This window comes from Psammomys obesus, unplaced genomic scaffold, assembly GCF_907164565.1.
Source record: "Psammomys obesus unplaced genomic scaffold, mPsaObe1.curated_primary_1811, whole genome shotgun sequence".
In the NCBI taxonomy this organism is placed as follows: domain Eukaryota; kingdom Metazoa; phylum Chordata; class Mammalia; order Rodentia; family Muridae; genus Psammomys; species Psammomys obesus.
Genome location: NW_026596101.1, coordinates 5,767,407 through 5,792,148, shown reverse-complemented (window position 1 = coordinate 5,792,148; position 24,742 = coordinate 5,767,407). Strand labels below are relative to the sequence as shown.

The 24,742-nt window shown below is 42.0% G+C and overlaps 1 long non-coding RNA gene across 6 annotated transcripts in view; it reads right to left on the bottom strand.

Annotated features, from left to right (window-relative positions):
- LOC129692182 (uncharacterized) overlaps window positions 1–24,742 on the bottom strand; it is an 81,687-nt gene that overhangs the window by 51,674 nt on the left and 5,271 nt on the right. For 5 of the 6 annotated variants that reach the window (XR_008722654.1, XR_008722653.1, XR_008722656.1 and 2 more), the window contains exon 3: window positions 11,132–11,197. This is a non-coding gene — a long non-coding RNA (uncharacterized LOC129692182). Of the gene's footprint in view, window positions 1–11,131; window positions 11,198–19,709; window positions 24,030–24,742 lie in introns of those variants that run through there. The other variant, XR_008722658.1, reaches the window with a different exon arrangement.

Below are 24,742 nucleotides of genomic sequence, written 5' to 3'. Positions count from 1 at the left end.
TCAGGATTTCCTTACTTATGGTTATTTTTTTTTTCTCCTCTTTACAAAAAATAAAAAGTGTGTGGGTTTATTTCTGGGTCTTCTATCCGATTCCATTGATCCACCATTCTGTTTCTATGCCAGTACCATGTAGTTTTTATTACTGTTGCTCTATAGTACAGCTTGAGATCAGGGATGGAGATACCTCCAGAAGAACTTTTATTGTAGAGGATTGTTTTAGCAATTCTAGGTTTCTTCTTATTCCATATGAAGTTGAGAATTTTTCTCTCAATTCTGTAAAGAATTGTGTTGGTAACTTGATGGGAATTGCATTGAATCTGCAGATTGCTTTAGGTAAGATGGCCATTTTTACTATGTTAATCCTGCCAAGCCATGAGCATGGGAGATCTTCCCATCTTCTGATATTTTCTTCTAATTCTTTATTCAGAGACTTGAAATTTTTTTCACACAAGTCTTTGACTTGCTTGGTTAGGGTCACACCAAGGTACTTTATGTCCTTTGTGGCTATTATGAAGGGTCTTGTTTCCCCAATTTCTTTCTCAGCCTGTTTGTTTGTCTTTTGTATACAGGAGACCTACTGTTTTTTTTGTTTGTTTTTTTTGTTTTGTTTTTTTTTTTTAGTTAATTTTGTATCCAGCCACTTTGCTGAAGGTGTTTATCAGCTGTAGAAGTTCCCTGGTAGATTTTTTGGGGTCATTCAGGTATACTATCATATTATCTGCAAATAGTGATACTTTGACTTCTTCCTTTCCAATTTGTATCCCCTTGATCTCCTTTAATTGTCTTACTGCCTTAGCAAGGACTTCAAGAACTATGTTGAAGAGATATGGAGAGAATCTTGCCTTGTCCCTGATTTCAGTGGGATTGCTTTAAGTTTCTCTCCATTTAGTTTGATGCTAGCTATAGGCTTGCTGTATATTGCCTTTACTATGTTTAGGTAAGTGCCTTGTATCCCTGATCTCTCCAATACTTTAAACAAGAATGGATGCTGGATTTAGATTTTTGACAAAGATGCCAAAATCATACAATGGAAAAAAGACAGCATCTTTAACAAATGGTGTTGGTCCAACTGGATGTCTACATGTAGAAAAATGCAAATAGATCCATACTTATCACCCTGCACAAAACTGAAGTCCAAGTGGATCAAAGACCTCAATATAAAACCAGATACACTAAACGTGTTAGAAGAAAAAGTGGGGAAGAGACTTGAACTCATTGGCACAGGAGACAACTTCCTGAACAGAATACCAACAGCACAGGCTCTAAGAACAACATACAATAAATGGGATCTCATGAAACTAAAAAGCTTCTGTAAAGCAAAGGACACTGTTGTCAGAACAAAACGACTGCATACAGATTGGGAAAGAATCTTCACCAACCCTATATCTGACAGAGGGCTAATATCCAGAATATATAAAGAGCTCAAGAAGTTAAACAGCAAAAAATCAAGTAATCCAATTAAAAAATGGAGTACAGAGCTAAACATAGAATTCTCAATAGAGGAATATCGAATGTCAGAGAAACACTTAAAGAAATGTTCAACGTCCTTAGTCATCAGGGAAATGCAAATTAAAACGACCCTGAGAGTTTACCTTACACCCATCAGAATGGCTAAGATGAATAACTCAAGTGACAACACATGCTGGAAAGGATGTGGAGAAAGGGAAACCATCCTCCACTACTGATGGGAATGTAAACTTATACCACCACTCTGGAAATCAATCTGGCACTTTCTCAGACAATTAGGAATAGCACTTCCTCAAGATCCAGCTATACCACTCCTAGGCATATATCCAAAAGATGCTCAAGTACACAACAAGGACATTTGCTCAACCATGTTCATAGAAGCTTTATTTGTAATAGCCAGAACCTGGAAACAACCCAGATGTCCCTCAATGGAGGAATGGATACAGAAATTGTGGTACATTTACACAATGGAATACTACTCAGCAATTAAAAACAAGGAAATCATGAAATTTGCAGGCAAATGGTGGGATCTAGAAAAGATCATCCTGAGTGAGGTATCCCAGAAGCAGAAAGACACCACATGCTATATACCCACTAATAAGTGGATATTAGACATATAATATAGGATAAACATACTAAAATCTGTACACCTAAGGAAGCTAATCAGGAAGGAGGACTCTGGCTAAGATGTTCAATCCCCATTCAGAAAGGCAAAGAGGATGGAAATCAGAGGAGGGAGAAAACAGGGAACAGGACAGGAGCCTACCACAGAGGGCCTCTGAAAGGTTCTACCCTGTAGGGTATTGAGGCAGATGCTGAGACTCATAGCCAAACTCTGGGCAGAGTGCAGGGAATCTTAGGAAAGAAGTAGGAGATATTAAGACCTGGAGAAGACAGGAGCTTCACAAGGAGAGCAACAGATCCAAAAAATCTTGGCACAGGGTTTTTTTCTGAGACTGATACTCCAGCCAAGGACTACTCATAGAGATGGTGGGGAACCCCTGCACAGAGGTAGCCTATGGCAGTTCAGTATCCAAGTGGCTCCATAGTAATAGGGACAGGGACTGTCTCTGACAGGAACTAATTGTCCTGCTCTTTGATCACCTCCCCCTTATGGGGGAGCAGTCTTACCAGGCCACAGAAGAAGACAATGCAACCTGATGAGGTCTCCTGATGAGACCTGATAGACTAGGATCAGAGGGAAGGGGAGGAGGACCTCCCTTTTCAGTGGACTGGGAGAGGGACATGGGTGGGGAAGAGGGAGGGTGGGATTGGGAGGGGAGGAGGGAGGAAGGTACAGGGGGGATAGAAAGTGAATAAACTGTAATTAATAAAAATAAAAATAATAAAAAACAATTTCAAAAAATAAAAATAATAAAAATAAAAAGTTATACTTTCATCATTTAAGTTAGCATACAAAAGTAATCATTAGAACCATACATTTACTAAGCAAATGTTGAAAACTAACTTTGACTTCACTTAGTTATGTTTGTGCAATTTGTCACTCATAGGCAGAAACTACTCAGTGTAAAACTGATATAACAAAGGTTTCCCCCGCAGGTGATCTCATTTATCTCCAATGAATATGACGGATTTGGACCTTTGAGACACTTATTTGATTTCAAGGTGTTTGTAAGAAAACCAAGAATCTAAACATGCTTTAGAGAATAATTTCTATCTTAAATGTAAAACACATCTATGTTCTATTACACAGTCTGATAGTAACAAAATCACTTCAAGTACATGGTCATTTCCTATGTGGAAATGGTTATTGAAGTCGTCCAAATGTCTGCGTTTAGCCAGGCATGGTGGCACATGCTTACAGTCTCAGCATTAGGGAGGCTGAGGGAGAAGGCTTGCAAGGCTAGCTGGACCTACACAATCCCTTCACACTCCCCTCCCAAATAATTAGCTTTCTATTCAGCTTAATATATGTGGAAGAAACTCCTCATTAAACCTGGTATGATGCTACTGGTGATATATTCCCAGGAAGAAGAAAGAGCTGACCAAAGTCTAGGCAATTTATAATACCAAGGAGGGAGACCAATCCTGTTCCATGAATTTCATTTCTTTAACACCTGGTGGTCCTCCTCTTCTGTGCTTATATGAATACGAATTATCTTGTGTTCCTCCAATGGACTTCAGGTAAGACTAAAAGATCACGAACTGTGCATAAGCAGCCCAATATCAAAGATATTCTCTGAGCCTAGTGCTCCAACTGACTTGCAGGATTCAGCAGTCTAAAGAATATTTGATCTCATACACTCAGTTGCATAAGCTTCCAGGTTAAGCTAAGCCAGGGATAGTCTGTGCATATCCTACAGAAGAAAAAAAAAATGGAGGAGTGGTTCTATGTCTCTCCTCTTTTGACACACAACTTTGCATGTGATTATCCCGTTGTCATGATAATCTTGCAATTCCAAGTATCATGTAACCAACTGAAGTTGTTTCCAACTGTAACATTCTGCCGGTGACAAAGCCACCTTACAATAAATGTAATATTTCTTAAGCTTTAAAAAAAAATTAGAGCATAGGAATGCTCTATTTGCATGTGTGCTTGCATGACAGAAAAGGACATCAGCTCCCAATATAGATGGTTGTGAGCTACCATGTGGTTGATGGCAATTGAACTCAGGAATTCTGGAAGAACAGCAAGTGAGTGCTCTTAACCATTGAGCCATCTCTCTGACCCCATTTCCAGCTTTTTGAGACAAGTTTTTACTATGTAGCCCAGGCTTGTCTTAAATATAAGATCCCTTTTCCTGAGTCTCCCAAATGCTAGGATTATAGGTGCACATCTTTTTTTCCAGCTAGTACAATTTAAAGTCAATCTCAAGGATGGAGACGTAGCTCAGTTCCTGCTGTATAAGCGTGAGGGCCTGAGTTCAGTCTCCCCAGAACCCAAGTGGATTGGCACTTGGAATCTCAGAGCCCAGATGCCTGGGACAAATGGATTCCTGAGGCTCTGGCCAGAGCACCTAGCCTAATAAGCTACTTTCAGGTCAAGCAGAGACTCTTTATCAAGAAACAAGGTGGACAGCACCAGAAGAAGGGCATTGGCCTCTGGCCTCCACGTACACAAACACACACATAAGCACACGTGCATACATACACACGTGAGCGCGCACGCGCACACACACAATGATCAATTAAGGAAACCCTCCTGCAAATTAAACTGCAGATTCTGAGGTGATTCCAAAATATTTCCTTCTGCCAACTCATCGACCAATAGATCCATCTTTCACTTCAAAATATACCACATATCGTGTGTGTGTGTGTGTGTGTGTTCTGGTCTGACTGTGAGTCTTCTCTTGGACTGGAGAATTTCACCTGAAATAGATGTGTCTTTTTCACGAGGTTTCAGCTTTTGCAGAATTAGCTCTGATATGAATTATATTTTCACATAATTGCAAACACATTTTTCATTCCTTATAAGCTTCTAAACATGTTGTCCAAAGAAGCAACTAAAACAAACTTTGTTAACAGGGGAAAAAAAAATCTATAAAATAAAAGGTTAAACCCTGCAGTCACCTCAAAGGAGCCTAAAAAACAGATGCTGCATGGGACCATTTTTAGGAACTGAGATGTGTCAAAATACGTATGTTAAAAAATAGAAAAGAAGAAGAAAGTGCAGACATCGATCGAAACGGATGTGAGATTAAAAACAACAACAACAGCACACAAACAAAAAATCCAAAACAAAAGACCCTACAGCTGGGCATGGTGGAACACAACTACAATCCCAGCTCGAGGGAGGCTAAAGCAGGACGACCAACACGGCAAGACTCTTCTGAAGGGAGTGGAGAAGAAGAAAAACAAAGTGAGAAGGAGGTAGGAAGGAACGGGGAATTGGGGCTGTAGACAGACAAAGAAGGAAGACGCATTACAAATTAGTGCAGCACAGTGATTAGGACGTACACACGTATTTTAAAAATCCGAAAACTAAAAAAGCTCAGGTGGATACTAGATACAGCATAGATACTACTATGCTGTAGTCTAGAAGACAAATAACATATCCCCATAATGAAATGGAATATAGTGTTGTTTTTTTCTAATCATGACTCAAGTCCCAAAGCTACACTAGAAAATTTTCTTAATTTCAACTATGTAAGAAACCCCATCTCAGCTGGACATTGGTGACACACACCTTCGATCCCAGCACTCTGGAGGCAAAGGCAGGTGGATTTCTGTGAGTCTGAGGCCAGCCTGGCCTATAAGGCAAGCTCTAGGACAGCCAGAGCAGACAGAGAAACCCTGTCTTGAAAAACTGAGATAGAGAGAGAGAGAGAGAGAGAGAGAGAGAGAGAGAGAATAAACTCCTTCTGGCAAAAGTCACAACCAAGAGGAGTTCAATGGTGAGATACATTTTTTTAAAATTTGTAATTTACAAGCAAAAATATACCCCCCTTGTATAAAACATAGCTTCTTTAAGGTTTTTTTTTTGTGTGTGTGTGTTTTAAGAATAACAATGTACAGAATCATATGAGAAAAACAATGAAGAAATGAGACTCTGGTTTTCTTTGACAATTAAAAAAAAAAAAAAAGGAAATCTGAAAGCTTGATAACACCAAGTAGAAAATAACTATTTTCCAGTGGAAATATAGATCACCTCAACCAAGGCTGGCGAGCTGGATCAGTAGTTAAGATGCTTGCTATGTAAGCACGGGGACCAGAAAGCCGATCCCTATAACGCAAGTAAATGCTAGGTTGGCAGGGTGACCCATCTGTCATTCCAGATACCAGAAGCTGAAGCAAGGGGTCCCAGAACAAGATGGCTAGTGAGACTATAGCTTATCTGAGGTCTCTGGCTTGGTTCAACGACTGAGATGGAAGAGCCGTGGAGGATGATCCCTTACATCCTCCTGCAGTCTCCACATGCACACATACGTGCAGCCATGCACACATCACGTGCCTAGTGCACACACAAAAACGAAAAAGCGATTGAATTATAGAATCCTTCATGTAGGACATTTTGTTGTGAGTATTCCTTCAGCTGAAAGTTCTGCCCCTATGGATATACATGTAAAATATCACCACAAAGTTAATAACTACTGAGGTGATCGCCAGGAACAACACATATATCCACCCTTGGACACTAGTTAGATTGCTCATGTTTTCGAATATTGGTTGGCTGCAGCATAGGGAGAGAAAATGGAAGTATTTATGTAGTGATAGAGAATTATCTATAAGACGCAGTAAACAAATTTCCAATTGAATCAAAAGTAACACTTTTATCTAACCTTGGCCTATGTGATTACATTTACTTTATTTCTGATTATACATTTCTTTATAAAACTTCTCAAACTGTAAGTTGCAATAACAATCTTAAATTAAGTTTAGTTTAAATTCATTATTGAAAGACAAAGTTGCCAAAATTATAAACATGAACTTAACTCTAGTCAATTTACGTTTTCTTCTGACATCTCTGTTATATTTTGGCTTCAAATATAATCATTCTGTTTTGCTTAGAGATGTGTGAAAACTCTGAGTTACTGGTTAGGAAGGCTCTAGAGACCTTCAAAACAACATAGGCTGTTGTCAATTGTTCCTGTGTTGCCGACCAAAACTAGATGGTCAGACCCTACTGTTGAAGATACCACACACTTTTGTTGCAGAACGTAAAGAAATCAGGCTGGAACTGACTTGAAAACTTCCTCTCTGCTGGCTAACGGTCACGGTGTAGAAAGGTGCTACACACTCCACTGGAGAAGAAAACTCATCAGCGCTACTACCCAGTGGTGAACTGTGCATGCTACGATACCAGCCTGTCAGGCAAGATGTGCCCACTACTGCAAGGGAGACACGGCAGTTACAGGTGCAAGCAACCACATTTACATTTAATTTAAGGTCTACTGCACAGGAAGGAATTCACGTCTGATACTGGAAAACCTGGTCACAGGTCCATGGTTTGATACATCACAGGTAGACAGGAACCTACTACTATCATTTTGTTAAATGGAAATGTCTTCAAATTGCTTTTAAAATGCATGTGTTTATATTGTAGATTGATGCTACTCAACTTTATCCAGGGACACGTCTCTCTGCCATGGGCACAGTTAATGTAGAAACTCACAGCTGACCAGTGATGAAAATAAGTGGCCACTGAGTAACTCAGCCCTAAACGGGACATCTGTAGTCAACACACATCCCCAGCCCAGGCTCAGGGAATACTGTAGAAGAGAGGCAAAGCAAATGTAAGAATGGAGGATGAGGAGGAATGCTGTGAGGTGCTGGCTTCAGGACATGACGGCACTCATGAACGCACTGCAGCTATGGTCACCTGGACAAGACCAAGCCAACAAGATCAGTTAACATTCTGAAAGACTAATTAAATTTAGTGGATTAAAAAAAAATGAAAGGACATGAAGGGGAAAATGGGAACTGGGGGTGACTGAAGAGATGTAGTTAGATATGATAAGGATATGTTGTTTACACATATGAAATTATAAAAAATTAAAATATGTGTATCAAAAATAAATTTAAAATTAAAAAAACAGAAAGAAACAGTGAGAACATTTCTTGATCAAGTATCTAACCTTACCACTGGGAATTTTTAATCAACTTGATTCTCATCTTAGCCTATAGGTCTGTTACAGTTTTTATGTTCAAATTTTCATTCTTTATAATGTGAATGAAGTTGGATGAACAATTTAATTGACCATCTGCATTTCTTATCTATTTTTCTTCCTTCGGAAGTGGAATATAAAAATACTACTTCTTTCTTAGAGTTAAAAACCATTTCCTTGGCTGGGCATGGCGGCACATGCCTCTGATCTCAGCACTGAAGGCAGGAGGCAGGCAGACCTCTATGACTTGGAGGCCAGCCTCCTCCTCCTCCTCCTCCTCCTCCTCCTCCTCCTCCTCCTCCTCCTCATCATCATCATCATCATCTCAATAAGTCTAAGACTGACACTGAACGGCTGCAATCTGAGCACTGAGGAGGAAGCTGAAGAAGGAGAATAGAAGTTCAAGTTCATCTTGAGCTACAAGCAAGTTTGAGACCCTGTCTCAAAAAGAACTATTTTTAGCTGGGCATGATGGGAAACACCTTTCATCCTAATACTTGGAAGGCAGAGGCAGGAAAATCTCTAAGTTTGAGGACAACCTGGTCTACAGAATGAGTTCCAGGAAGGCCAGGGCTCTTCAGAAAAACCCTGTTACCCCCAAAAAATAAAAACAAAGAAATAAAGAAATCTCTTTAAAACCACACATCACATATGTCCAACCCAGGATGTAAGTGCCTTTCAACCCACTTCACATAGTTATTACGTAGTTTATCATTTAGTCGCCTTCATGTTTGTCTTCTTGCTATACTTCAAAGATAGGAACCTTTTCTCTTATTCACTACAGTGTTCCCTATGCCCCAAGTAAGTGTAATACAGTGCCTTGACTAGACATTCTCAATGTCTATTTGTTAGGCAAACATACGACCTCGGTTTCTTCCCAATGTCTTTGCATCAGCTAGACTCACACACTCTCAGTCCAGAAACTGTCTCCAAGGAGTTAGTTAGGCACGGCTAACAGTGTGAATCATATTATCGACCAAGATTATCAATCATTAATAAATCAATCATGGGGTCTGGAGAGATGGCTCAGTGGTTAAGAGCGCTGTCTGTCCTTCCAAAGGACCTGGATTCAGTTCCAGCACCCACATGGCAGCTCACAACTGTCTGTAACGCCAATTCCAAGGGATCTGACACCTTCACGCTAATGCACATAAAATTAAATTAAATTAATTTTAAAAATCAATCACATGTCGTTAACTGAATAGTGACAAACCTAATAATTAATTGTCATTTGAGAAAAACAACTCAAGTGGCCCAATTAAAAATAATAAAGTCTCAAAATGTATTCTGTGCCTATAATTCTGACATCCACTGCTCACGCTTTTAAACTAACCTTGACATATTACTGTGTGATATTTTATATGTCTTACTGTACTTACAAGTTTATTTATAAAGGGTTATCTATCTTGCTAATGCCCTATTGCTTATTTCTCTTTTTCTTTTAGTCTATGTATCCTCTTATTAATGGGATAAAGGAAATTTTACACCTATTTTGAAACTCTCTCAATCATTTTTAATACATGAAAAATTACTTATTTTATAGTTTAAATTACAAACCAAGATCCTTCTTCCTAAGATACCTGTCTTGACTTGTCATAATTCCAAACCAAACAATTTTGTTTAAAAGTATTTGGAGTAAAATTTTATTTGCTTTACAAAAAAGTTGCATCAGAATACAGAATTCTGCTGGGTTTGGACCAGCTCCCCCCTTTTTAATTTTATGCGCTTGATTTTATGATGCAACTGAAGATTTTCTTTGTATAATGCATGATAAAGACAATAAAGTATTTTTGTCTAGTCTTCCAAAAAAAAAAAAAAAGTCAATTAAGCTGACAGGGTGGCTACGATTCCAAACATCTGTATGTCAGCATGTAGGAAGTGGAGGCAGGAAGATGAGGAGTTCAGGTTCATCCTGGGAGACATAGTGAGTCTGAGGGCAGCTGAAGGCACATGAGACCTCGTCTCAAGACAGTCATGCATGTCTACTAGAGAACAGCGCATGTTACTCACCTTCCTGGTGAAAAATTCCATGGACAGTAGAGTTCAGCATCTTCAGAAAGACCAGCAAAACCAAGTGAAGGCTGAGTACCACAAACCAAGTTTCATATCAAGTAACGGACCCTACCAGTGAACCTCTGTACCTGCACAAAGCCTGTCTGTCTTCCATTCAAACCCACTGATTTTTCCTTGCATTACGGTAATGACTGCTTCCTTAACCTGACGAGATAACAGGGTTTTGTTGTTTTTTATTTTCTTTTTTCCCTAATGTAATCACCATTTCATGGTTTGCATAAGACGTACCTTTAGTACATCCAGATTTTCATAACCCATCAAACAGTTTTTCAGTATGTGTTATGGCAGGATATTCTAGAACTGCCAAGAAAAGTAAATTCACAGAGCCGCCTGCAATTCAGAAACTCTTGCAAATTAGCATAAAAAGCCCTGTTTTAGAAGGAATGGCTTTTGCAAGTCATACAGGAAAAATAATGTGGCCTTGCATTTGTAACATTAACAACTCTTCCTGTGTACAGCTTCACCATGAATATTAAACACAGCCCAGTCATTCAGCACACTAATGTACTTGGGTGAAACTCTTTAATGAAACATTTGGTTACGATCACAAGACTAACTAGGAAGACTAGCTAACAAGTACCTATTTTTACGGATTTTTTTTCCATCTTAAAAGGAAAAAAAACGCATATCAAATAAAACCTCTCAACACTTGTCAGCTCTCCTGTGAACATACCATATAAATGGACGGGCACCGGCTGCCAGGGAAAACGAAAGGCCAAATTACACTCATATACCCATGCTGTCAAGTTCAGAGAGAAATCTGTCCTAGACCAAAGCCATCCACACGGCACACAATGAGCCTGTTAACAAGAACTAAGAATGGATAAAATTCTTCAGATCTCTCTGCATAGATCTTACTTTCTTAGTCATCATCATAATTTAAAATGCCTCTGGCTAGTTGCTCAGAGCACAAAACAAAGGTATTTTCAGATAACAAATGTGCTTAAATTCTATCCATTCCAACCCAAACTCAAAAAAAAAAAAAAAACAAAAAACATGGCAGAAAACAGTGGCTGTGGGCTTACCTAGGTACAAACATATCCACGGTGATATGGGCTGCCAGCATGATGCTCAAGGGGTGTGATTATTATCTGGAGAGAAAAAAAAAGGTGTGAAGCATTAGAGCGAGTTTTGAACATGAGACCGTTTATAACCATTTGAGGAAGATTCTCCTTGAAGCACAGTAGCTCTGAGCATGTGTCTCCCTGTCCCAGCCCTGCCACTCCGACAGGTGAGAGAAGCCTAAAGGGTATTGATGAACAACTCCCTTAAAGGGAGGACAGGGGAATCTGGGGACTAGGGGCAGAAAGGAAGCATGCATGGGCAAGGCAAAGGGGTGCCAATGAAGCAAGACTTAAGAAGAAAAGAGAAGAAAGGATGAAGGGAGCATGCCTTTAATCCCAGCATTTGGGAGGCAGAGACCGGTGAGTCTTTGTAAGTTCCAGGCCAGCCTACAGTCAGAGCCCCGGGCTAGTCAAGGCTACACAGTGAGACCTTCAAAGCAGAGGAGGAAGGGAGGAAGGGGAGGACAAGGAGGAGGAGAGGAGGAAGAGAAGGAGAAACTGTCTTATTGCCTGCTACCACCTGGCTGCTATTTCTCAGTGGGAAGCTGCACTTTCATTTCAACAGTGTCGTTTCTCAATTCAAAATGTCAGATTAATCTTTCTCCCAGCCACACGTATCCTTTCAGGCCCCTTGCTTCTTTTTACCGTGGCTCTCTATTGTAGTCAACAGGTGGTAACCACCCATGCTAAAAACCTCAGAGTAGCTGGATGAGTCCCTTTTCAATCTGATGGAATCTGCCTTTTGAGCAACATTTTGAAGTGTTTCCCATTGCTTTTCCCTGGGGGCAGTGCCAGGCATGGAACTCAGGCCTTGACTATGCTAGACAAACACTTTACCACTGACTTATGTAACCAGCCACCTAATTCATGCCAGTCCAGATTTGAGACTGTCTTAAAACTCTCTCCTTCCCCGTGTAGCCTGTCTGATCCATTGTAGAATAGCAACATCCATTAACCCCACACACATAATGGGTATAACATGCCAAGGTTAGTATCAAACTTTTGGAGTCACGTGCTCTTCCTATGGATTTTGTTTTGCTTTGTATTTTGTTTGTTGAGGGTGCATGGTGGAAGAGTGGGGATGGAACCTTCACCCCAGGCTCCTCCGTGCTCAGACTCCATGTTGCTCTGCTTTGGGGATGGTGTTGTTTGGAGAGCAGTGGGCTGGGTCTAAAGGTGGGAGTCCTGTATTCATATTCTTCTCCCTGCCAAGAACAACTTTCTCTCCATTTCCTCATTCAGTGCTACCTCCTCCTATTTTTCTTTGTTTTGTTTTATTGTACCTTAGTGTTGAACTCTCTTCTTTCCAGACGTTCCTTGCTTCCGATGCTGGGGAGTGGCTGATGCCCTGTGCCTGCTGGTGTCACAGCACTTGGGCTAAAAGTGGCTTCTCCTTCTAATGACTGCAAGCCCTTTTGTGGACGATGGCTAAATAAAAGGCATCAGAGATACAATCTGGCTGAGGCATTTCCTGCAGCTTGCACCTAAGTAAGTGAAGGGTTCTAATAATTCAATTTATTATAAATTATAAGAACCCATTTGGCTGGCTGTGGTGGTACATGTCTTTAATTCTATAACTTGGAGGCAGAGGAAGGCAGATCTCTGTAAATTCAAGACCAGCCTGGTCTACATAGTGAATGCCAGGCTAGCCAGGGCTATATAGAGATACTCTGCAATCATCATCATCATCATCATCATCATCATCATCATCATCATCATCATCACCTGAGGGCTAGGGATGTGGCTCAGTTGGTAGAATGCTTGCCCAGAATGCATGAAGGCCTGGGTTTGATGCTGAGAACCTCATACTGCTGTAGTGGTCCACATCTATAATGTCAGCACTGGGGAGGTAGAGACAGGTGGGTCAGAAGTCCAAGACCATCCTTGCTTATATAGCAAGGCTAAGGCCAGTATGGACAACAAGAAATCCTATCTCAAAAACAGTAAACATCAGCAAAGCAAAACCACATAGCAGTACACATGTATAAAATAGTTATATGCCTATATAAAATCTGCATGTATAAAAATCCATTATTCTGAACAATTAATATGTGCCAATAAAAATCCATTGTTAAAAAGAATCATCTGAGTCATTTGCAGAATAATGAAATCCTGAGGTGACTCTGAAGAAAAGGACTTACTGTGTAAGCCTCCCACACACCCCCTACAGGGCCTTGTGCACGCTAAACAAGCATTTTCTTATTCGGCCGTAGCCCATACACAGATATCTGTCCTAAATATTCTGGATGAATATGTAAAGAGCGATAATGCTGCTCATCCAGAAGATAAACTGAAGTGTCAGGAAGACAGAGTTGGAGAGACCTCTTTTATAACACAGTATCTTAGACCTTGTAGAACTTCCATCATGTTGAGTATATATAGTGAAAAAAAAAAAACTTAACAAGTAAACAAAAAAAAATTAATTCAGCCTGATTTTCTGAGATGGAAATTATCCCCAGAAATAATACCTTCAACAACCCCTCTCCTAATACCTCTAATCATATAAGTTGGAAAACCGTGTTAAGGTTGGATTTGACCTTAGAAATCTAGCATACCAGTTGCCAAACCTGGGCATCATGCTTTATTTAATCAGAATATTCTTGAAGGTGCCAGGAAGACAAATATTTTTCATTAATAGCTGAGGGGGTTCTGAATTCCACCTTGGGAAAGGCCACTGATCAATGGTCCAGCCAATGCACAAATTTCTCCACAGCCACTTATGCATGGAAGCATGTCTGCCTCGGAGGTAACCAGCCTGCAAAAGGGCCTCTAGTGATTGCACCTGCTCTTATCCGAATCCCGTGTGGTGCCCTCTCACATTAAATAAGGCTGACCCACCTAAGCAACAGGCTACTGTAGAAATCGTGAGCAAGTAGGTCTGCTGGGAGGACGCAGTCACTGATTCCCTTGCTCTGTAAGCATGAGGAGAGGATCTGAATTTGGGTCCTCAGCATCCATGTAACAAGCTGGGTATGGTGGCACAGGCCAGAAATCCCAGCACCGGGGAGGAGGACTGGGGGGCAGAGCCAGATGGATTCCTGGAGCTCAGTAGAGTCAGTAAGGCCAGTCCGTGCACTCCACGTTCCCTGAGTGCAATGATGGCATGTGACCTCCAACTCAGTAAGTATCTGTAAGAGATACTGTGGCTCCAGTCTTGTTCTCTCTTGCCTTGTCTATTCTGAGGGGTTATGCCGTGAGGACCCTGGAAGAGACCAAATCTTCAGGAATAGCCAGCACTTAGCTGCTACCTAAGTGAATAAGTTACCTCAAAAGCGCATCCTTCAACCCCGGTTCATCCTCCTTTCATCTATTTATTTATTTTTTTAATGTATGTGTATTGGTGCTTTGCCTGTATGTATGTCTTTGTGAGGGTGTCAGATCCCCTGGAACCAGAGCCACAGACAGTTGTGAGCTGCCACGTGAACTGAACCTCAGGTCTCCGGAAGAGCAGTCAGTGCTCTCAGCCGCAGAGCCATCTCTCCAGCCCTTATCTATTTATTTTTAGGCAGGGTATCTCATATCCCAGACAGGCCTCAAACCGACTGTGCATCTTAGAATGACCTTGAACTCCTGATCCTCCTAGCTCTATCTCCTAAGTGCTGCATTGTAGGCAGTGTTGAATACCCAGCCCAGGACTTCATGGGCAAATACTCTATTAATTCAGCTGTAGCCACAGCCCCTCAATTCCAGCCCCTGAGGACAACAGCACTCAAAAGACTCTGACAGAGAAAAGTACCTGCTAAGCCACTCTACTTCCTGTCCCAATGAGACACCTCATCATGTAGTAAATGCCCTCCTTTTTCTGATTTTATTCTTTTCAACTGCTAGGGTTTTCTGAGGGAGAAATGAGATAGAACCTCTTTACAGAGCTAGATTTTTTTTGAAAAATATTATATCACATAATCTTATTTACCTATAACTCTTACCAGAAGCCCCACTCCATACCGTGGATAATTTGTATAGTTATGCCTTCTAATCTGTAAGTAAGATACTGAACTCGCTTTGTTTACCACAGGTATGCATCAGTTCAGAGCACCTGTGAGGCTTCTCTGTCTTGTTTTCTGAAGCTGGTAAGAGCAGATGAAGAAAACTCTGATGCTCTCTCGAGTAGTTGTGTGCATTAGTCATCTCCTGTAGAAACAGATCTCACACCCCCAAGCCATGCCCATCAGAACCTCTCTCTCTGACAACTTCCTAAACACAGAAGACAAGCAGATCAGGAAGCAGACCAGTTGGAGATGTGGGGTCCATTCCTCCCATTCTACTCAACTCTTGACCCTGACCTGAAAACTTTGTCCTCTGTTTTGATGGGAGATGTACTCCTGAATTTCATCTGGCAAATTCCACATCTACAGCATCACCAATATCATAAAAAGTACTCCCCATATACAAACACCCTCCAAATTCATGGAAAGATGCCAGCTCTGACCTTAAAGTCACCCCAAAGCCTGAATGGCAGGGATCTCATTCAATAGTATTAAAGAGCAACTGGCCAAGTCTAAAAACAAATACATGTACTTCTCTCATGGTTGCCCATCCCCCTTTTTGCCCGTGTCTGGTACCACTTAGTTTGGGTTTGAATGGACATCCGAGTATCTCAAAAGCCAAAATGTAAGACCCTCTGGTGTTCTGCGTACAGATGAAAGCCGACGTCCATTTGTAAAGCATCAAACAGGATTAGGAAAATGTGGGCTGTGTGTTGCTAAATGTTGCCTAGCAATGTGGTTAGGGTACAGGAATCACAGAGAAGATAAAATTTACACCCACGAGGAAATCATCATATTCAGACACACACACACTGATTTCTCTGAGACAATGGTCTAAACTTTGAGGACAGAGTTACTGTGACAAGGGAAACAAGTTTCAAAGCATTACAGAACAAACATTCCAGGTGACTATCTATATTTCAAGGTCTATGTGAGCCTATGACTCAAAGGAAAAGGTCTTTGTGCCTATGAGTCAAAAACAGCATCCCACACATAAGTCCTCATCAACATAAGCAAAGTTACTTTTTAAAAGAATGAATATAACAATATTTAAAATTCTAGGAAGAAGTATTTAATACACAAAGCAACTTCAACCTATTAATCCTTAGTGTAAATAGTTGTCTGCCTGCCTTCCTGCCTTTCTTCCTTCCCTGTCTTCCTGTGCAGATGACTGGACACAGGGCCCACATACCCTGCAACTGAGCTGTACGCCAGTCTTTGATTTTCATAAGGTCTTAGTGTAACGACATACAACATGATCATCAAAGTCAGACCCCTGAGAGTTGGGGAGATAGCTCAGCCAGTAATGAGCTTGCATCATAGTCATGAGTTCAACCCCAACATCCACATAAAAAGCTGTTCATGGTGACAGGCACTCGTAACCCCAGCAATAAGGAATCTTGGATCTGTAGGACCACCCACCCTAGCCAGCCTACTTGGTGAAACCCAAGTCCCAGTAAGAGACTCTGTCTCATAGAAACAAGACATTTAATGACATGTGGGGTAGGAGGCACGTGAGTTTGACTCCGACTCCTATATGCACAAGCACACACATATGCTTGCACGCCCACACCCGACATCACCCATGCACATTTGGTTTCAGACTCTTAGTCTGTCATCAGCCTTTGCCTCTGAGTGTTCGTATCATACAGGGATGGAGCAGTTAGCAGAAGAACTTGTGGCTTCTAATCTTTCACCTCACCTAAAGGAAAAGTGACAGTCCACCCTGTAACCAGCCTGGCAGTACATGCTAGAGTCACTTGTGTCTCTCAGCTGACGATCAGACTACTGAAACAGTGGACCAAAGAAACAGGTTTCCCTGAGGCACCACATGCTTAGAGAGAGAAGAGTCTAGACAAAGGAAGGAACTGTCTCTAGAAAGATTTGACACACTTCTAACAACGTGTCAGGCTACCCTGAAGGATGAGACTGAAGTCCTAATAGTCATGGGCCAGTGGCGGGTGTAGCCTCACCTCCACTGGGACTGCTTAGATGTGCATATCCACGGCCATCTATTTGATCTCTTTTCAGAACAGAAGACAAACTCAGGGTGGTGGTGGGGTGAAAGGGGGGGTTCAATGGATTCCTTTGTCCCACTTTCCACTGTGGCCACGTTGAATTTTTCTGCCTTTTACTATTTGACTATTTTAATTGTTTTCTTGAGGATGAGTGGCTGAACCCGGCTTTCTGGAGTATAAACTGTGATCCCAAGTTGAGTAGCAACCCTCCTCTTTCTTCTGGCCCATCATGAGTGTGTCATGCTGAAGGAAATGCCCACTGGCCAAGTGCAGTCCCAGCTCTAGGCAACCCTACCCGCACTATTCATCCTTATACCCTGCCTCTCCTTAGGTTCACAAGCCTAAGACCCTTCCCCATCTTCCAGTGGATGCTGGAAAGGTTCTGAGCTCTTGAGCAGGGCTGTGGTTCCCCCACTCCTTTCCCAAGCTGAACTGGCTGAACTTTCCCACGGAGAACTGGCAGGTAAGAGCAGGTGGTGACAATGGCTGGCGCTTCTGCTTGACCTGAGAGTTCTGGTTCATTTCTGAAGACTAAGGTTGGAAAAAAGGTCAGGAGGGTTGAGAAGACAGTCATGAGAGAGGGCAAGTGAAGATTGGACAGCTAGAGAGGTGACATGCATGCCTGACTAGGGGAAGGTAGCTATGTGCATACTTGACTAAGGAGAAAAACGCATGTGAATGCCCAATTAGGGCAAAAATAGCTGCATGCTTACCTTGCTAATCAAAAGAGGAGTGATGAGCTAGGCTGTAGGTCAGTGGTAGAGCATGTGCCAAGCTCTACACATAGGGCCCCGGGTTCAATTTCCACCAAAGAATAGCAAAGGTGAGAAAAATGTAGTTTATATTTAAAAATCCAATGTCAGCCAAGAAATAATTTTTTCAGAGTTTTTTTTTTTTTTTTTTTCATAATGTAACTTTACTTAGATGAATTTTGTGAAGGGTTCCCCCTCTCCACAGCTGTTTTGGTCAGATGTAAATGACAAGTGTTCTTAATAGTAGTTTAAAAGGCTACATTTGCCAGAAGTGGTGGGGCATACCTTTAGTCCCAAACTCTCTGAGTTTGATGCCAGCCTGGTCTACACCACCAAATCTGGTCCAGCCAGGACTACATAGTGATATGTTGTCTGAACAAACAAACACACACAAATCAAATAAAACATTTAAGTATTTTATTTCCTGAGACAAGAAAAAAAAATGACTTTTGACTTTTAAGAATCCTTGAGGCAGTGGTGGCATACACCTTTAATCCCAGCACTCAGGAGGCAGAGGCAGGTGGATCTCTGAGTTCAAAGCCAGCACGGACTACAGGCCGAGTTCCACAACAGCCAGGTCTATACAGAAAAACCTTGTCTGGAACCACCCCCTCCAGAAAAGGAATCCTTGAAATAACATTAGGTTAGAAGTAGAAAAAAAGATCTATCTATATTAAAAATGTAAAAGTATGTTCTTAGAAACAAACTGAAAAGGTAAACCATATGAGAAAGATTGCAAATGCTACTGAAGGTCATAAAGACTTGGACAAATTGAAGGACTTAAGTGACTTTTAGACAAAACGAATCAACTACGATGGTGTCAGCCCTTCCCAAATTAATCTCCCAATTTAATAATTAAGCTTTTAAAAAATGATATAAAGTCAAACCAGTTGAGGTGATGAACACCTGTAATCCCAGCACACAGGAGGTGAGACTGGTGGACCAGGAGAGTTTGAGGTCATCGATACCTAGCAAGCTAGTGGCCTGCCTAAGCTACACAAGACCCTGTGTCAAGCAAAAAAAAAAAAAAAAAAAAAAACAAAAAACAAAAAAAAAACATGTATGTTCATTAGAACGTTAATATGGGAAAATGAGCAAGACCAGACAAAGAAATCACGAGAAAGAAATGGGCTCCCAGAAAAAGCTGTACTAAATAGGATACACTTTTTTTCTGAATATATAATTATCTTCTTACAGAATTATTTTATGTGTCTGTGTGGGGGTATGCCCACACCTGTGTGCAGGTGCAGTCCAGAGGCGAGTGTCAGATCTCCTGGAGATGAAGTTTTAACGAGCAACAAGTACTCTCAAGTGCCGAGCCAGCCTGCTGAATGTACAATTTTCTACTGTGGCTTTTCCAGGTGAGACCTGGAGCCAGGTAGGTAGCATTTCAAGATGGCCTCCATATTCGCTGAAGTCTTATTAGAACTCAGCCAAGTTCCGCTGTTCATGCGTGATGCATGGGTGCTTCATGTGAGTTCAGAGCAGGTGAGAACCTACAATCTGGACCGTCAGTTCCTCCGCATGGGGTGTTTGCCAACCCCTGGCTTAAACCATGTTGTGCCGAGTCTGCTGCGGGTCCAGAGTGTTCTCTTCGTTATGGACAGGAACTGGGAATACAATCAGACTATTATTCCCTTGAGTACTTTACATCATAGAAAATCTTCAAAGGGCCATTTTCCTGCTGGTTTTGAAGAAGTGAGATGTCTTATTAGGCCAGTGGAAGACACAGAATCTGAGGACTCTCGAAAGCTGCAAACTGTCCCATCATGACAGCTAGCCAGAAAAAAAAAAAAAGAAAAAAAAAATCAGAGACTTCTGTCCTCTATCTAGAGGAACCCAAAATCTGCCAGCAAGCACAGGAGTCTGGATGGGCCGCCTGAGCTTTATTAGCGAATAAAGGCTGTGGCACCTCAGTGGTAGTAGCCTTGTGAGATCCTGAGTGGAGGATCCCGAGACTTGTCTGTTATAGGTTGCCAGGCAGAAGGTATCTAGGCATATTCGCCTCATGATGCCCAGCTTAGGAAGTAAACTAAATTTGTCAGGAGGCCACTGGAGAAAATGTCCTTGCTCCTAAAAATGAAACATGAGAAACTCCTGTGTCTTTTGGACCCTGTTTGTGAAGGGTGTGTTGTGTGGAGAGCTGTGGGCATCTCATCCTGGAGGTCTCAAAACCAAAGCCACAGAGTACACAGAACAGGGCAGAGGGAAAGACGTCAGATCTTGAATGAAGCCGTGGTGCTGCAGGATTGGCCAGGCCCTGGACCTTTTTGTTACTTGTTTAAAAGGAAAAACAAAATTGCTTGCTCAAAAGGGAGGTTTGTTTTGTGAATAAAATTTTATTAGAACACTTGTCCATATACTGTCTATGGCTACTTTCATGATACAAAACAGGGTCAAACAGAGAAAATGAGATTCCACATGACATCCACACCTACCATCTTTCCAAGTTCTTTCTCTGTCAGCTATGGGTGATAGCTTGCATTTATTCATACTGAACCCTACATTTCCAACATCTATGCCTGTACGCTTTCACATCACTGTTGTTCACTCCCTCTTTTGTTAAGTTATTATTTTTATGTGTATGGGTACTTTGCTTGCATATGTGTCTGTGTTCCACAGGCATGCCTGGCCAACAGAAGAGTCAACAGAAGAGGGCATTAGATCTGCTGGAACTGGAGTCAGCGATGGTTGTAAGCTCCCATGTGAATGCTGAGAATCAAAGCCTGGTCTTCTGGAAGAACGGCCAGTGCTCTTAACCACTGAGCTATGTCTCCAGTCCTACATTTTACCAGCTTTACACAGATTTGCGCATGCTTATTGTGGTCTCATATCTTCTTTATATTAACACTGTTTAAGGACTCATCCGTAAGTCCTCGTTTAAAGGTATTTTTAGATTCGTCTTACCAGCAGCTAAAAAACAGACATCCGATGTTGGTCTCTTTCAGTCTGATAAACAGTGCAAAATGCTAACCCATACCTAGAAACTGATGCTATTATTCCATTTGGGTCATAATACAAAAAGTACCATATACTGGAAGACCTTGAAACAGACTTATCTTTCCTCCCTTTGTGGAAGGCTTGGAAGTTAGGGAACAATGTGCTGGCAGATTCTGAGTCTGGAAATGCTCATTCCCCTGGTTCAGAGACAATGGTCACCTTGCTGTGTCCTCAAAGGACAGAAGTGATGAACCTACTCTGTCAGCTTCTTTTAAGAGGACACTGGTCTCGTTGGTGGGGCTTCTACCTTTACACCCTAGGCAGCTTTCAAAGTTCCCAACTCCTGTCATCATCGTCGTCGTCGTCATCATCATCATCATCATCATCATCATCATCATCATCATCACCATCACCTTAAAGGTTGGGATTTCAATGTAGGAATTTTCTGGTGATGGGACACAAACATATACCCATAGGAAAGATAGGTGAATGTGTGTGTGAGCACGTGTGTGTGCACTCAAGTTCATATGTATGCCAGGGCTCATATGATGTCACCTCAGGTGACATCTATCTTTCAAAAACATTAATGTGTGTATGTGGTGTACATGTGTGTGTGTGTGTGTGTGTGTGTGTATGTGTGTGTGTGTGTGTGTGTGTGAGAGAGAGAGAGAGAGAGAGAGAGAGAGACTATGGGTATGATTGGGTATGGTGGGAATCAGAAAACGACTTGGCATTTTCACCTTCAACCACATGATTTCTGGAGACTGAAGCCAAGTCATCAGGCTCTGTCTGCTGCAAGCGACTTTACCCACTGAGCCACCTGGACAGCCCTCACCTTGTTTTTGTCTTGTGAGATGGGGTTCTTTCATTGGCCTGAGGCTCACTCACCTACTATGTTAGCCGGGCTAGCCAGTGAGCCCAGGGATCCACCTGTTTCTACTTCCCCAGCTCAGGGGCTATAAGCACAGGCTACCGAACTTGGCTTTTTACAGGATTCTAGGGAATTGAACTCACAACCATCTGTAACTCCAGTTCTAGGGGATCTAACGCCCTCTTCTGCCTTCTGCATACACTGGGCATGCATATGGCACACATCCAGACATGCAGGTGAAACAGCCATACACAGAGAGTAAAAATAAAAATAAAAATAAAAATCAGAGATATACATGAAGACAGACAGGCCACCAAGTTGTTCTCAAGCAAAGACACATTTGCACCTAAGAAGGCATTCCTGGCTTTTAGACCTTAGTATGTCTGAGAATTCCAGCCTGTGCTCCAGGCACAGTGTGATGGTACATCAAGCTTTTCTCCCCCCTCCCTTTGATTGTTTGAGACAGACTCTCATGTAGCCCAGGCTGGCCTCAAACTTCTTATGTGTGTAGCTCAGGGTGACTTTGAAGTTCTGATCCCCCTGCCTTCACTTCTTGAGTGCCACCACCACAACTGGTTTTACATAATTCGGAAGGATTCCCCCCCCCCCAGGCTTCTAACATGCTAGGCAAGCGCTCTACCCACTGAGCCACATCTCCAGTGCTGTTTTGTGCTTCCCTTAGAGATTTTAGTGTCTCCCTCAGCTGTGCGCAGCCAATGGCAAAGCCCATGCGAAGACTTGACGGCGGAGCGACCCTTCCGGGTGTAGACCCTGTCACAGAGGAAGGCACAGAACAGAATTCTTCGCTCTGCGTTCTCAGCACTGAGTGATACGCGGAACTGGGCAGATTATCCACAGCTTTGGAGGAATGAACATGTGATCTCATGGTCCAGGAAAGTGCTGTTGCCCATTAGTAATAGCAACAACAACAACAATCCTAACTACTAACAAGGTTGGCATACTAACAGCTAATCTATAATCCCAGCACTCAGGACACCAAAAAATGAGGACTCAGTTCAGAGGAAGGAGAGGAGCAGGGAGGAGAGAGAGGGAGACACACACACACACACACACACACACACACACACACACACAGAGGTCATTGACTGGTAGATTATGAATGCTTTCTCAGCAGTCTTCGAAATTTGCGTCATTTATCAGTAATCATTTGAGGGTTGGCCAGATGGCTCAGCAGGTAAGGGCACTTCCTGTACCAGCCTGGCAACCCAGGTTTAATCTCCAGGACTACCCAAACAGAGGAAGAAGGCTGTCCTCAGGCCTCCACCGGGGCGCCATGGCAGGGGTGCACATTCCCACAGACAGCAGTTATAAATACATTGTGAAAAGAATAATTTGACTTGTAAAGCTCTTATGTTCTGGTTTTAATTCTGATAATCTCATTTTCCCCATTTAAAAAAAAAAAAAAACTATTGAGAGGGATGAGAATTTTCTCCCTTCGGTGTCCAGAACATGCTGAGACGCTTGTACAGACAGACTTTAGGCAAATGGATGCTGTTCCCATTTTGTAGCAGAGGAAACTGAGACAGTGAGCAGGGGAAGCTGCACCATTTACTGAGGCAGGGACAAATTCAGAAGCAGAAGGCTGCCTTTCTGGCACCCTCACAGGATGTTTGCGCTGCTGTCAAAGAGACCTTTCAAGAATTCCGAAGAATAGATTGAGACTCATGCTCTATTTGCTAACGGTGACGGCACAGATTAACATTGTTCATAGATTTATAGCTGAGAGCCACTGATTAAATGATCCGCCTACAAGATGAGGTTCCTTTTTTCAGAGATTGAAGTGAAATACATCCATGTTGCTCCTGAGACTTCGATTACATCCATCGAACACCAAGGAAAGATGAGAACCCTTGTTCTTCTCACACCTAGCGCAGTCTCCTCCTAGGACATGTTCCCCACTTTTCGGTCTTGCAGTGAGGTATAGCTACTACAGGGACTCAGGAGAGGGACCTTACTTGCTGTGTCCACAATGGAACTCTCTGCTCTAGTTCTCTGACCTCTCTCCACCCTGTTTTCCTAATCCTTCAAAATCTCTTATCTTCAAGGTTGATCTTAAAAATACCTCCCTAGGAAGCCACTCCCCATTACCCCACCCCACCTCTGGCTCTCTTCCTTTGAACCCTTTATCTAGCACCATCTTCCTCCACCTCTTGCTCACTGGTCTCATGTCCTTTCCAGCCCCTTAGGAGAGGGATGGTTTTACTCACCTTTGCAATATCTGACAAGGCAAACCCAGTGCCCTCTCCAAAGGGACACTGCAGGTTTGTTTTGCTGCAAAGGATAAGACAATATTTTAGACATTATTGCCCTCAAGTGAGTTCTGTGGATTCTTCATGGTCCTTTAAAAATATAGGAGCCATTCTTAGCTCCCAGGACAGATGGAGGATTGATCCCCAGTGTTACAAGAAGAAAATTGCAGCATGTATCACAGATAGATTTTTTTAATATTGTTATTATTTTAAATTATGTGTTCAGGGTTATGTGTGTGTGTGTGTGTGTGTGTGTGTGTGTGTGTGTGTGTGTGGTCTGTGTATGGGTTTGTAATGCAAGTAAGTACAGGTTTGCCAAGAGGCTAGAGGTGATGGATCCCCCTGGAGCTGATTGTGAGCTACCTGACACAGGTGCTGGGAACTAAACATGGTCTATCCTCCTGGAGGGCAGTGGTTCAACCACTGAACCATCTCTCTAGGTCAACCTGGATAGATTAGATTTTTTTTTTAAACTCCTTTTTTTTTTTTTTTTGCTTCTAAGAGGATTTTCTTTAAAATTACACAAAGTAGTATCTGTATTAATTTTGTTTCAAGTATAAAAATGGGAGATGGTTCAGAGGTTAAAGGAATGTACTGTTCTGTTCTTATAAAACAAACTCCTAGACCACAATCACCTGTAATTCTAGCTCCAGGGGACCTGATACCTCCACAGGCAGCCCACGTGCAAACACACACACACACACACACACACACACACACACACACACACACACA